We start from the raw sequence: 15,938 nt of genomic DNA, 5'->3' as shown, positions 1-15,938 counted from the left end.
TATTGTCTAAATCAATATATTATTGCAAAATAACACTGTGATGTTTTGCAAAAGTTCACTCTACAAATCATATACTTTGGAAACTTGCTTAATTTATTGTTGTTAATGAGTTATGTACATTTTACAAAAGTGTTGTTGTTTCAGCCCTCTTTACAACAGAACTCAAGAACCACAGGACCTATAAAAGCATTTCTGTGATATTTGAATTCTTCTACACGCTCGCAAGGAAATGAGCAATGCAATTTTTGCCGAAGCTCACTACCATTCGCAAGATGTTGTGAACTACCAAATCGCAACACTTTAAAATAGTGTATTACCTTAATGTATATAGTTCTCAAGTTATAAGCAAAAAGGTCAAAGGTCATACCCTTCCACCCGCTTACCTATGTAACTGGACATCCTAGGTGGTACAAACTATTCTTTATATTCTTGCAGCCCAAATTGCGACCTTTGACATTTTTACTTATAACTTGAGAACCATTACATCTCAGATAGGTCACACCATACTTTTTCTGCATTGTTATGATTACAGCAATCATACTTTGGCGTGGTTTACAGCAAAATCTTAGCAACTTTAAAATTTGACCCCCATATGACATTAACTCTGTTCTGAGCAAACTACATTTTTGCCACCATTTTCCTATTCTTTGAAGTCCACTTATGATTCCAATTCCGGACCTTAATCACAAAAAGCTCACATGATTTCTCTTGCTTCGTCACTAAAGGGGCTTTATCTGTATGTTACTTGATTATATTATGCCAAATTTGTTGTACTTTTGGTTGAAATGTAGTATTTTAAGAACATTAAAATATATCATTTACTGGAATCAAACACGTCATGACAGCATTCACGTTACTCCCAGAGGATGATTTAAGGAAGCCCCATGATGCATTGTAAAAGTGTTATCACTAGAGTTTCAACTGCCACTTTACTTTTCAAATCCCATTGAACTCTGTGCAAAAGATGTTGTTTTAGAATTGCCCGTGTGTCATTATTAATTGGTCGATTTCAGATCTAAAGTGATGTATGCATGAAGGATAATTCTCGCCTTATGTAGATAACATAAAATGTGAAATCGACCAACTTTTAGAAGGTGTTTTTATTGTAAATATATCTGTCCAAATCCCGGGGGGGCCACTGGTCATTGACAAGGGGGTATCATGCGTGGCCAAAAAATCACGTAAAAAGGGTCTTTTTTCGCGATCAGGCACTGTACGTACGTATCGTGAATAGGGTGTCAAAAACATGGAAATTCGAGAAAAAGGGTATCTTTTTCACAACATTTTTACGTATTTAGGGTCCGTCCAGACTCCAGTCCTTCATAAGTTTCATGTCCTTCATGTTTATCCCTAGACTTGACTGTGTAGTTCTCTGTTTAGTATCTTCTTTAACATGTTTAAGTCCATAAAGATTGCCGACTTCGCCCAGCTGGCCCTGTTAATATTTTTCCATTAACCCATTCAATGCTACACAACCCTACAACATTCAATGGTGATGTACACATGCAGTACATGTACAATGTACATTGTACATGCACAGCACGTGTATACTCTGATTTTAAGAGTTTCAATTCTCCTTTATAAAGTCCGAAGTTTCTCATTTCATTTTAAAATATTTTTACTATTTATTTGAATTTTCTATCTTGTATTAAGGATAAAAATAAAGATTTTCAAGCTAATTTTCATGTTGTATACAATTATTTAACCACAAATATCTACGGTAGAGGATTGATTGATTTGACCTGTGACCTATTATCCACAAAATAAATAAATAAAAACATGCATGTTATTATCGTCAAAAGCATCATATTTTTGTCATAATTTTGTCACAATTAAAGTGATCTTGATTTTATTTAAAAAACAAATTTCAAAAAACAAATTTTAAACTTTTGAATAAATTGTGAAAACATCAAATGAATATTAAAAGGTAAGATGGATATGGTGCAGAATTAAAATGCGTTTTTGGATTGGTATCAAATTCTGCAGTCATACACGAATCCTACAAGTCTTGGCTGAACTGATTGAGCACCATGCATCTCAGTCGCTATTTACCGACTTATTTTCATCCTAATACTGTATTCAACTTATGAAATAATACCACTATATATTCATCCGATTCCTTCCAGAAGTAGGCCTTAATTGTTGTCATTTTAAGCTTTTAAAATAAATTATTAATATTATGCACTTTTCATCTTTTCGCAATAAGGCCTAGGTCATAAAAAAAAAAAAATCTGACCACTATTTTAAGATTTTTGTCTCACTTTGAAACATGATTTGTAGGTCTATTATAATATTTGGAGGATGGAGAATAAATTGTCGAAACTTTAATAGGGCCTACAAAAATGATATAAAAACATTTCTTGACTTCTTTTTCTCTATTTTCTTTTCTTCATTGTTGTTTTTTCTTAGAGTTTTGTAAATTTTCTTTTCATTTAATTCCCTCTTAGGCTCTCTGATATATAAATCAGCTTAAAATAATGTAACGTTTATTTTGTAATTTTAAAATAGCTCATATTCTGCCCTGGTAGCAGAGCCATTCTGAGTTAGGCCTACTATTAAAGAAATCAATGAAAATGGAGCTTCAAGTAGTATTACTTGCTTAGGGTGTCGAAAATATATGTTTTACTTGCTAAGGGGTAAAAAACGCCAATACTTGTTTAGGGTAGGATATTACACTTGTTATACTTATTTAGGGGTGTATTTTCAGTCGTTGCACATACTTGTTTAGGGTGCTTTTTGAAACTCCATGGCCACGCATGATACCCCCTTGTCAATGACCAGTGGCCCCCCCGGGGTCCAAATTCAAATTTAACCATGCACGTGTGTATGCAGTGGGCGGGCAGTGGTGTCATGTTCACTCACACAGCTGTGCTAACCGCAAGACTTGCTGGGAAGTGCTTAAATCATCCTCTGCGTTACTCCCTGTACATCAACTTCTAAATTATGTATATTGACGACAGATGGGTTCTTTCCCATAATATAATTTGGTGGTTATACAGGGTGTCCCAGAATGATTTATATACCGGGAAAGTTGTATTTTTAGGTATGAAGGGCATTACTATTGGTAGTATTGTTTTAAATTATAAAATTTACATATAGGCCTATTTAGCTTTCTTAGGAATTTTAGATTATAGAATTGAACGTTTCTAATGGAAGTTACATGATATTGCGTAAAAATGGTGAATTCCAAGTTTTGACAAAACTACGTATTTTGAAAACCTGTAAAATTACTAACCGTTCAGCACAAAGTTATTTGGAAAATGTTATAAATTATATTGTCGTGTCCTGTTCTTACTTCTACTAAATACATGTAGTCGATATCTGTCGATTATTTATGATGTTACGAAGTAATTCTTTTATGGAATATAGGATTTGTTATGCTTGAGTGACCTTAAACTATTCTTTCTTTGGCGGCAGTTTTGAAGAAAATTATTGCGGTGTGTGAGTTTCATCATTTGAAATGCCAACAGAGATAGATCATATAGAGAAGGTTCGTCCTTAGTGTCACAGCATGTATTTATGTCCACAGTAATATTGGCAAACCCACAGCTACATAACGGAGAAGAATAAAATTTACTGTGGAGGATCCTTGAGGAAGTTATATCCTCTGCAATAATGACATTTTTGGGTAAAAATTGTGGTAAAATCATATTGGTATGTTCCACTTAAAGGGGCATTTCGTGATCCACAGCCTCATCCCCCACTTTTCCCAAAAAAGTTGAGATTTTTACACCACTGGATACCTCTGGCTACATAATGTTTATGTACCAAATATTTCTTGCAGATTAATTCGTTTAGCAAAGATATCGTGAAATTTGAATTTCGTTCTGGTATACCAGAACGAAATTACAACGCATTGTCTATGGAGCAGTGTAATACACATAATCATGCATAACTCGGAAACGCAATATCGGAATCAACTGAAATTTTGGAAATAAGCTTTTTTCGTGGATATCTACTGAAAAATGTCATAAAAAGAGGATGCTAGGATCACGAAATACTCCTTTAATCCCATATCAAGAATTATTCAGCGTTATAAGCTCTACATCAGTGCCAAATTTGGTGTATTTCCTATAAAGAATGTAGGATTTCTCCAATATACTATGGTGATGGTGATGAAGCATCCATGTGTTATGAAGCCTTTGCGCTGTAAATTACACACATGCAGTTTTCGGTAATAGCAATGTAACACTAAAACAAATCAAGCTATTTCAATGAAAGTCAGAGAATAAGTAGGAGACATATGTGTCATTGTATTGCACTTATTAAAATTAGATACACTGTTGACTATATATATATATATATATATTTGATATTTTGTTCAAACACGGTATAAATCATTCTGGGACACCCTGTATATGACCATGGTAACAGATGTTGTAAGTTAATCAAATCTATTTCTGTTACAGTCTTTAATAGCTATAGTCTTTCGATTTTGTTACTAATTTAGATTAGGGGCAGTGGCGGCATTATGGGGGTGGGGGGATTTCCCCCAATATTTGTCTTGCTTCCCCCACAGTTTGCCCTCCAGTAAAACCAAAAATTACGAAAATTTCTACTTTTGGCGGCAATTTTGCGTACAATTTGTTGATTTTGCCCACCCCCTGAAATTCACCCCCCCCCATACCCTCCCCAAAACAAAAACAATCCTGGTGCCGCTAGGCTACTGTTAACCTAGACAACTTATGTTGAACGAAGTCGTCATTCAGATTCATGTCTGTCAACTTGAAAACATAGGTCATTGGGTGACAGTGGGAAAAAATATAATTTTATATTGTAACATTTTTGCTCAGATTTGGCTTACAATGTGTGATGCCTAAAGTTTGTTCGGCTTATACTAGTAAGCAAAAAAGAATGACCCATAACATCTTGTATTGATACAGAATGGCATGCACACTGTTGGGCGCAGGCACTTACGCGCACTTGTGTGAATTTACGCAAGTATTAAGTTAGGACTTTAGTGACTTACGCAATAAAAAAAACACCCAAATAATTTTTGTCTATTAAGTATTATAAGCCGAATACACTTTAGATGGTAGATGATTGAAAAAAAAAGTGTATTTGGGAGAATTAGTAGTGGTTCTCGCATCATCTGATTACTCCTTTAACCACATGAGAACTACCTGCCGATTGGTCAAAAAGAAGTTTTCATTATTGTTACGATGGGTACTTGACTCAAGGCCAAAATCACCTTTTTCCCGAACTCACACGAATGCACAACACAAATACACTGTTTGTTTAAGCTAACAAAATCTAAGTCTTTAATTGAAAACAGAGTATGATTGGTACATATAATAACAATATCGCATATACAATAAAATCACACAATGACAGTTTTACTATATCAGTACTTAACCAGCTGTCTTCTTGTTGGTGATCCTAGAGTTCTTGCAATGTTCTGGACGACTGATGTAATATATCCTTATTCACTTGTTCTGCGAAAATCAGCGAATTCCATCGTACACTTGCATTTATAAATCCTTGCACATAAAATCCTCATACGAAAATGATGATGCTTCCTCCAATCTCCTTTGCGCTGCTATCTCCACAAATATATCTCCTTGCGCTGCTTTCTCCAAAAATGGTGTTTCTTTCACCAACCACTCTTTTTCCAGGGAACAGGTTTCTTTAACACAGCTCCGCTGTTTTTTGACAGATGCGTGGCCTTCACAAACCCAGCAAACTCCAGCAATTTGACAGAAGAACTTTTAATCCTTTGATGAGGAAGAGCACTTTTGTGTGCTCGCTGTCTTCTTCGTTGCTGTATTAAAATTAGCTCAATTATTGGCTATATAAACTGGTTAAAATGTACTTCTTTTTGAAGCACGAAGACCATCACACACATGTGGAATATCTCAATCTCCCATGGCATTCTGTCAAGTCCCAACAAAAGCCTCAAGCTTTTTATATCAGTACTCATGCAAAAACCCATCATCTATAAATAAACCATTACTTCAATCACATTTTCACAACATTGCTGCAATCTTGGGATTTCCCAAGATTAATTATACACATTCACCTTTCACATTACATCACTTCCTGGGGGGTTTTCCTGATGGTGCAATAATGAACTGGGGCTTTCCAAGTTCCAAACATAGCTCTGACTTTGTTTACAATAATTTGGGGGAATACCAAAATGACTTTCCACGCCATTGTCTTGCACGTACAAGGGGGTTTCCCATCTCATGAAATACTTTCAGCTTGTAAACAAAGTTAAATAATCAAATTAAATTAAATTACTCAGGGCACATCACACCCTCCCCCTTAAAAGAAGAAAGTTCGAATGTAATGAAAACTTTCTTAAGTGTTTTTTTTCTTTTACATCAACTTCAACATATTATTAACTTTGAGTATTTAACTCATCATACACAGTGACTACTTGTCACACACAACTTCCCTTTAAAAGGAAATGTTTGTTTGTCAGTTATTATGCAATTCTGGACAGGGCATCAGCCATTACATTGTCTTTTCCCTTAATATGTTTGATGTCCAGATTGTACTCTTGCAAGGTCAAACTCCACCTCACCAGTCTTTGGTTTTGTTCTTCATCCTGTTGATGAAGGTGAGGGATTGTGATCTGTGAAAACAAGCACAGGGTATACTGTGGTACCCAAATACACATCAAAATGTAGCAATGCTAATAGCAATGCTAGACACTCCTTCTCAATTGTGGAGTAATTTCTCTGGTGCTTGTTGAACTTCCTTGAAAAGTAACAAATGGGGTGATCTATTTGATCTTCACCCTCTTGCATCACAACACCTCCACAGCCTATGTCACTGGCATCAACAGACAACTTGAACTGCTTCTGAAAATCAGGTGCAGTAAGCACTGGTGAACTCATGAGTATCGATTTGACTTTGTGAAAAGCATTTTCACACTGTTCTGACCAAATGAATTTTGCATCTTTCTTCAACAAATCAGTCAAAGGACTTGCTATCTCTGAAAAGTTTGGGCAGAACTTTCTATAATAGCCAACCATTCCTAGAAATCTCATGAGTGCCTTCTTGTTTACAGGTGTGGGGTATTGCTCAATTGCTTCAACTTTGGCTTTGATAGGTTTCACCTGACCTTGACCTACAACATATCCCAAGTATGTGACTGTGGCATGGCAAAACTCACTTTTTACCAGATTGACTGTCAACTGTACTTCAGACAGCTTCTTAAACAATTGATGGAGTTGTTCCATGTGTTGTTCCCAAGTTTGACTGTAAACAATCAAATCATCTACATACGCTTCACATCCCTCTATGTCTGCCACAATTTGATTTACCATTCTCTGAAAGGTTGCGGGTGCATTTTTCAACCCAAATGGCATGACTTTGTATTGGTAAAGACCAAACGGTGTACAAAAAGCAGAAATCTCTTTGGCACGGTCTGTGAGTGGAACCTGCCAGTACCCTTTCAAAAGATCAAATTTGCTAACAAATTTTGCATTTCCAATTTTGTCTATGCAATCATCAATTCTTGGAATTGGATACGAGTCTGTCTTTGAATGAACATTTGCAGCTCTCATATCTGCCACTAATCGGTATGAACCATCAGGCTTGGGAACAAGAATGCATGGTGAACTCCACTCACTACTACTTGGTTCTATGATATCATTGTCTAGCATATAATTAATCTCATTTTTGAGATGTTCCATTTTCAATGGATTGACTCTGTAAGGATGCTGCTTGATTGGTTTTGTATCACCAACATCTACATCATGAAATGCAGCATTTGTTCTACTTGGCGTATCAGGAAATATATTGTCAAATTTGTGAATCAAATTTGCAATTTGACTTTTGTTGATCTTGAGAAAGATGACCTAACTTTGAGTCCAAATTAGTGAGCACATCAGAATTGTTCAATTTTACATTATACTCCTTGTGCTCTGGCTCTTTATCCTGGTCAGAATTGTCATCTTTACTCTTGTCTACATTGGCGATTCTGTCTACATCGGCATGTTTGTCTACATTATCAGCATGTTTTACTGTACACACAGGTTTTGAAATGCCACTGTCACTTCTTTCAACATACTCTTTTAGCATATTTATGTGGCATAACTGCCTGCTCTTGCGTCTACCAGGAGTCTTGATAATATAATCTACTTCACCCACTTTTGACTCTACTTCACATGGGCCATGATATCTGGCTTGTAATGGGTGTCCTGGAATTGGAAACAGTACTAGAACTTTGCCACCTGGTTTGAACACTCTCTCTTTGGCATGTTTATCATACCATTGCTTCATTTTGGCCTGACCCTGTTTCAAGTTTTCTTTGGTGATATCAGTTACTCTGTTAAGCCTATGCTTAAAATTGGAGACATAATCCAACAAATTGATATCTGATTTCTCATTGAGCCACTTTTCTTTCAACAACTTTAAGGGCCCAGACTGTGTGTCCAAACACTAACTCAAAAGGACTAAATCCTAAAGTTTCCTGAACAGCTTCCCTAGCAGCAAACAACAACAAGTGTACTCCCTCATCCCAGTCCCTCTGAAATTCCAAACAGTATGTTCTGATCATGTTTTTCAAAGTTTGGTGGAACCTTTCTAGTGCACCTTGTGATTCTGGATGGTAAGCACTTGAGGTATACTGTTCTATACCTAATTGATACATGACCTGCTGAAATACTCCAGATGTAAAGTTTGATCCTTGATCTGACTGTATGGACTTGGGGAGCCCCACAAATGTGAAGAACTTGGTTAAAGCTTTCACTATAGTCACTGCTTTAATATTTCTCAAGGGTATGGCTTCAGGAAAGCGTGTTGACGCGCAAATAATTGTCAGAAGGTATTGATTACCTGACTTAGTCTTTGGTAGGGGGCCTACACAATCAATAATAACCCTACTAAATGGTTCATCAAAGGCTGGAATTGGCTTTAATGGAGCAGGAGGTATTTTCTGATTTGGCTTCCCTACTACTTGGCATATGTGACATGTTTTGCAATATTCAGAAACATCTTTTCTGAGAGTGGGCCACCAGAAATGTCTCAGAATTCTTTCATGAGTTTTCTTAACACCCAAATGCCCTGCCATGGGACTATCATGTGCTATGTTAATTACTTCAGTGTGGTATACTTTTGGTACCACAATTTGGTGCACTACCTTCCACTCTTCATCGGCAGGAACATCAAGAGGCGCCATTTTCTCATTAGCACACCATCTTGTTTGTAAAAACAGACAGAATTTTGTTCTGCTTCTTCTAGGGTCAATGCCCTTTGATTGATCTCTTTGAGTTCTGGGTCATTTTGTTGCTCCAGAATCAGCTTGTCATGACTTAATGGGTCTTTCATGGTTTCCCCAATTTGTTCATGCTCAGAGGCTGTGTCATTTTGAGGGGTATTTTTATCCCCAGGAGAAGGAAGTTTATCTTCTTTCTCATTCAACTTTGACACAAATGTGTCTTCCAAATTGTAGCCTAAGTCGTCAATTTGGTTGTCCTCAATTGTTTCTAATGAGGCCTTCTTACTCATTGCCCGTGTCACTGCACATGCAGGAAATATCTCCTCTTCCTCACTATTATCATCCTGTATACAGGGCTTATCTGTGACTATTGGGTCAGGAAATACCTTCCCCCTGCCAAATCATTTCCTAACAACATGGACACTCCCTTGACTGGTAATTCATGTCTAACTCCTATGGTTACAGGACCAGAAACCAAGTCAGATGTCAAGTTAACTTTGTGGAGAGGTACATTAAGTATTTCCATCCCAATACCCTGGATCAAAGCATTACCAGCTGAACTATCCTCATTAAAGGGCAAAGTTCCTTCCAGAATCATAGACCGTGCACAACATGTATCTCGCACAATCTTAATGGGCTTTGGACTACCATTATCACCAAGTGATACCACTCCCTCTAACACAAATGGTTCAAATTCTTCACACACCTTGTCTGTCTCACTTCCCTTTTGTGGGAATTCTTGTTTCTTGATTTGACTGACTTGTTTCTTTGACTCAAGTGACACTGCACATCCCACAGAATTACTAGCAGTTTGCTGCTGTTTTTGTGCGTCTTGTCTGCCTTTTAAGAAATAACACTGGGTCATTGTATGCCCTGGTCTCTTACAATGAGTACAAGTTACTTTGGCTTTAAATTCAGTCCCAAATTTTGCTCTGTTACCTGAACTCCCTGGGGTCCCTCTACCACCAGCACTATGCTGTGAATTAGACTGAGGTCTCCCTTCTTGTGTACCACCCTGATTTGCTCTAGGTTGGTTATGGCTGAACCTGTTTGAATAACTTCTGTTATGACTAAATTTACTCCCATTCAATTTGTGAGTTAAGCCATAGTCGTCCGCCATTGTCGCCGCTTCATTTAGCCTCTTAATTTTGCTAGCGCTTTCATCCAAATTAGTTTTTATGTCAACGTGGACACATTTCTTGAACTCTTCTATAAGAACTAATTGCTTTAGTTGGCCGAAATCATCTTTGACTTCTTTTGACCCAAGCCATCTGTCAAACATTTGTTCTTTTACTCTAGCAAATTCTACATGGGTTTGATCTGCTTGCTTTCTTGAATCTCTGAACTTTTGTCTGTATGCTTCAGGCACCAGCTCATAGGCCTTAAGGACTGCCTGTTTGACTTCTTCATAATTATTACACTTCTCTATTGGTAGAGCTGAGTAAGTTTCCTGGCCTTCCCACAAAAACTACTTTGTAACAGTAGGGTCCAATGCTCTGGAGGCCATTTCAAATTTGTAGCTACCTTTTCAAAATGTTGAAAGTACTCGTCAACTTCTTTCTCTTTGAATTTAGGCACAAGCTTTACATACTTTGTAACATCAAACCCTGACTTTGACTTTGAGGAGAAACTTGATGAGTATTTGTCACCTAGTTTTGCTAACTTCTCTTGTTCAAACTCAATTTCTTTTTCTTTCAAATGTGCTTCCATTTGAATCTTAGCTAGTTTTTCCTTTTCTTCCATATCCAATTTTTGTTTTTCAAGTTCTAATTTTGCTACTTTTTCCTTTTCTTCTGTTTCTAATTTGTGGTGCTCAAGCGCCATCTTTTCTTAAGCGTGCTTTTTTCTTCCATTTCTAGTTTCTGTTGTTTTTCTTTATTTTCATTCTCTAACTTGATCATTTCCAGTTTTTCTTTTTGGTCCATTTCTATTTTCTTTTGGTCCATTTCCATTTTCTTCATTTCTAATTGAATTTCCAGCTCTTTCAATTTAAATGCCGAATCCCTCCAATTTCAGTTTCTACTGCACGCTTTCTCTTCCAAATAGGATTCATCAAAATATCTTCCCGACCAAAACATCAATCAAGGCATTTTTGATTATTTGCTTTCTTGTAGCTTGCTTTACTTTCAAGTCATAATGTTTAGCAAATGCTAATAAATCAGGCTTCTTCAACTCATCAAACTTCTCCCAATTTATAGTTTCAAGAAACTCTTCTGCTTTGAACTCTGCCATACTGTACTTTCACTTTTAAGACTCAGTAAATTAATGTTAACTTTTTTTACAGTGTATTTTCCCGGACGAGCCCCCAATTTTTGTTACGATGGGTACTTGACTCAAGGCCAAAATCACCTTTTTCCCGAACTCACACGAATGCACAACACAAATACACTGTTTGTTTAAGCTAACAAAATCTAAGTCTTTAATTGAAAACAGAGTATGATTGGTACATATAATAACAATATCGCATATACAATAAAATCACACAATGACAGTTTTACTATATCAGTACTTAACCAGCTGTCTTCTTGTTGGTGATCCTAGAGTTCTTGCAATGTTCTTGACGACTGATGTAATATATCCTTATTCACTTGTTCTGCGAAAATCAGCGAATTCCATCGTACACTTGCATTTATAAATCCTTGCACATAAAATCCTCATACGAAAATGAGGATGCTGCCTCCAATCCCCTTTGCGCGGCTATCTCCACAAATATATCTCCTTGCGCTGCTTTCTCCAAAAATGGTGTTTCTTTCACCAACCACTCTTTTTCCAGGGAACAGGTTTCTTTAACACAGCTCCGCTGTTTTTTGACAGATGCGTGGCCTTCACAAACCCAGCAAACTCCAGCAATTTGACAGAAGAACTTTTAATCCTTTGATGAGGAAGAGCACTTTTGTGTGCTCGCTGTCTTCTTCGTTGCTGTATTAAAATTAGCTCAATTATTGGCTATATAAACTGGTTAAAATGTACTTCTTTTTTTGAAGCACGAAGACCATCACACACATGTGGAATATCTCAATCTCCCATGGCATTCTGTCAAGTCCCAACAAAAGCCTCAAGCTTTTTATATCAGTACTCATGCAAAAACCCATCATCTATAAATAAACCATTACTTCAATCACATTTTCACAACAGTGCTGCAACCTTGCGATAAACAAAGATTAATTATACACATTCACCTTTCACATTACATCACTTCCTGGGGTTTTCCTGATGGTGCAATAATGAACTGGGGCTTTCCAAGTTCCAAACATAGCTCTGACTTTGTTTACAATAATTTGGGGAATACCAAAATGACTTTCCACGCCATTGTCTTGCACGTACAAGGGGGTTCCCATCTCATGAAATACTTTCAGCTTGTAAACAAAGTTAAATAATCAAATTAAATTAAATTACTCAGGGCACATCACATTATCAATTGGACCAATCAGCAACATTGATGCATAATTTCACCACGCAAAAAAACTGGGGTGGATTATTTGCATAGCTCCATTCTGATTGGTGATTAAAATGAAGATATCATGTTATTGACCAATCAGAGGCAATGTTTAGATCAGCAGGTAGCACTCAGGGGGTTAAAGCCAATATGTGACAGTGTCTGACAGCAAACTATTGTTTTACCGGGTTAGATCGTTTTGTCAGTAAAAGTGTTATTCTTTGTTGATTATATACCGAATGAGATTATGGGGGTTGTTACCCCTGCCTGGGCAATTCAAGATATCCAAGGTCAAAGTTGATACAAAGGTCAAATTCAAAACTGCTCAAATGGTTTTTAAACCAAAATGTTTCTCTGATCATAAGAATTCAGAGAATGTAGTTTGACCTACCTACGACTTCTCATTCTGGAGTTATAAGCCAAAGGTCAAAGGTTACATTTTAAGATCCACAGGGTCTAAAACAGAAAAAGTGCTCTTAATTCTGATAAAAATTGTCTCAATCTCGATTCTAATAAAGAAGAGTTAATTATCTGTAACAAATCCGTATCTAGGTAACCGCTCAGGGAACTACCAGCAGGTCACCATCAATAGGGCTCAATTAGCAATGACCTAAACTGAGCTCAAAAAGAAACTAATAATTTTTCACAAGGTCATATCTTAAAATCCTGTCCATCAAAATGAACCAAAATTACGCACAGGTTTACTTCAATAACCAAACAGTTATCCAAGTGACACAACAGCAAAATGCACTGACATGGAATAGCTTCCTGGACCACATTCACAGCCCAATAATTGGCACCCAGCACAAGAAATTTGTAAGAATGATTACAAGATCCTTGCACAGGTGATAATTTCCAAAGAGTAAGTGGAATAGTAAGGAACAAGACCTGTTTCTTGAAGAAAGTGCGTGAAAAGCAGAACGCAGCACCGTTTTATCATCTATGCATGGATCTTGTATGCATTCTTACAGATTTCTTGCCGGGATTTCTTGTGCTGGGTGCCAAACATTGGGCTGTGAAAGTGGTCCAGGAAGCTGTTCTGTGTCAGTGCATTTTGCTGTTGTGTCAGTTGGACAACTGCTTGGTTACTGACATGTGTTTTGAGTGGAGTATTGAAGTAATCCTGTGAGTAATTTTGGTTCATTTTGATGGACAGGATTTTAAGATATGACCCTGCGATTCACAAGTTTTGTAATTTCCCTGCGATTCACAAGTTTTGAAAAATTACAAGTTTCTTTTTGAGCTCAGTTTATTTTGCTGTGGTACCTAGGTAACAAGTCGTTCTAGGTAGTCCAGACTATTCTTTTTAGAATTGTTGATGAAATAAGACTATAGTAAAACTAAGTATTTTTAATACCATTTTATTACATACAATCCTTTATATTATAAAATTTATTCATATACTCAAATAATGGAATAAAAAAGGAATAAAAAGCAAACAAAATAATAAAAGTTATAACATTAATTTTAACCTCCACAATAATATATATTGTTTTAGTTGAACAATACAATGACACTTACAGGTCAACACCATTACCTAACATATGTTTTATGCTACTTAACCCCCGGAGTACTACCTGCCAATCTAACATTGCCTGTGATTGGTCAATTACATGATATCTTCACTTTAATCACCAATCAGAATAGAGCTTTGCAAATAATTCACCCCAATTTTTTTTGTGTGGTGAAATTATTCTAACAATGTTGCTGATTGGCCCAATTGATAACAAAAACTTCTTTTTGGCCAATCTGCAGGTAGTTCTCATGTGGTTAATTAGAATATTTTCTTTGTTTCAATAACCTAGTTAGACTGGATTTACCAATTAATTTTGAATTATTAAAACTGGGAGTCCCTAATTATATTTCATAAATCATTCCTAAGCTACCTCCCATCCCACGATATGGGTTAAATTTGAAAGACAGTGATATTCTATGCCACCAAACCTTGACGATTTGACACTAAAGCAGTGGTTCTCGACTGTACTTGTTTGAGGGCCACAAGTGGGCAAAATACATTTCACACATACATGTTTGAGGTTCAAATACCCACAATTCCTGATGCTTTTGTATACATTTGTGGTGTGATCAAGCAAAATCAGTCTTAAAAGTCTGGCATAGGCTATTCAAATTAAACATTTAGTTCTAAAGATATGAACAATTGAAGTGTTTCCAAAACAATATGGAACAAAAGAAATTGTTGGTGTATCCTTGGTGTCTTTGCTTGGCTATATCTGAAAATCAATATATCCGGCTTCAGACTGATTTTGCTTGATCACATCACATTGTTGAGTTGTCCCATATCAGAGGTTGGTTCCCCTGAATGGCTAACAAAGTTTCATTTCCACAGAAAATTTGTCAAGAGTGCCCCCCCCCCCCTTCACTGGATCTGCCTTTGTCAGCGATGTCTACACATTAAGGCATTTGTTCACGCACATATCTATAGAGTCTTTAAACTTTAAACATGTGTGTAACGTATGCCAGCGCTTTTGGGCAAATGCTCAAGAATTTGAATCTGCGCCCAAACAAATGTACACTGACTCGACCAGAGTACAAATACTACAGCAAGCTATTCAACTTGCACAGACATTTCAAAAAATATTTCTAAGTGCATGATCCCTCAAGTTAATATGCAGGAAAAAAGTGTAAACAAATTCAAGACGACTTCAGGATGAATACTCCATACCCTGACATAGTGATATTGCCTGCAATGTCACAGGATGCAACATATTTGCCCAACGAGATGAACTTTTAATATGCATGATTTTCAAGCTAGCGCCTGAATCAAAATTCATTAAATTAAGCTTTCATTTCATTTCAGTCTTGTATACATGATTATAGATAATATGCCTAAAATATGTGTATAAATTTCACCGTTTAAATAGAAATACCATTCACCTCTTTAAATTTCCATTTTTAAAAGGGCATTTTTACATTTGTCAAGTATAATAAGCAATGCAACGTAAATAATTTTTTTTTTTTTCTCTCTTCTCAAAATGTTCATATGTCAGTTTGCTCGAGAGCTCAAAACCATTGAAATCATAATTTCTTGTGCTTCCATTGTTTATTTCCGATCCTCTCATATATTAATTGTGTTTTGCATTGTCGTAAGCTCTGCAAGGGTGAAGCATATTAAGCTTAGATGCAGTTCCGCCATTATGCACTATGTATTGAGGAGAGCCTCGAACTGGCAGCATACATGAATGGGAATTGAACTAGTCATAACGTTCTGTGTAAGGTTACATAATTCTTCCTTTCATGTATGCTGCCAGTTCGAGGCTCTCCCATACATAGTGCATAATGGCGAACTGCAAGTAGCTTAATAGGCCGCTCCTT

The sequence above is a fragment of the Amphiura filiformis genome, chromosome 12 (assembly GCF_039555335.1).
Source record: "Amphiura filiformis chromosome 12, Afil_fr2py, whole genome shotgun sequence".
Lineage (NCBI taxonomy): Eukaryota > Metazoa > Echinodermata > Ophiuroidea > Amphilepidida > Amphiuridae > Amphiura > Amphiura filiformis.
This window is presented reverse-complemented; position numbering follows the sequence as displayed.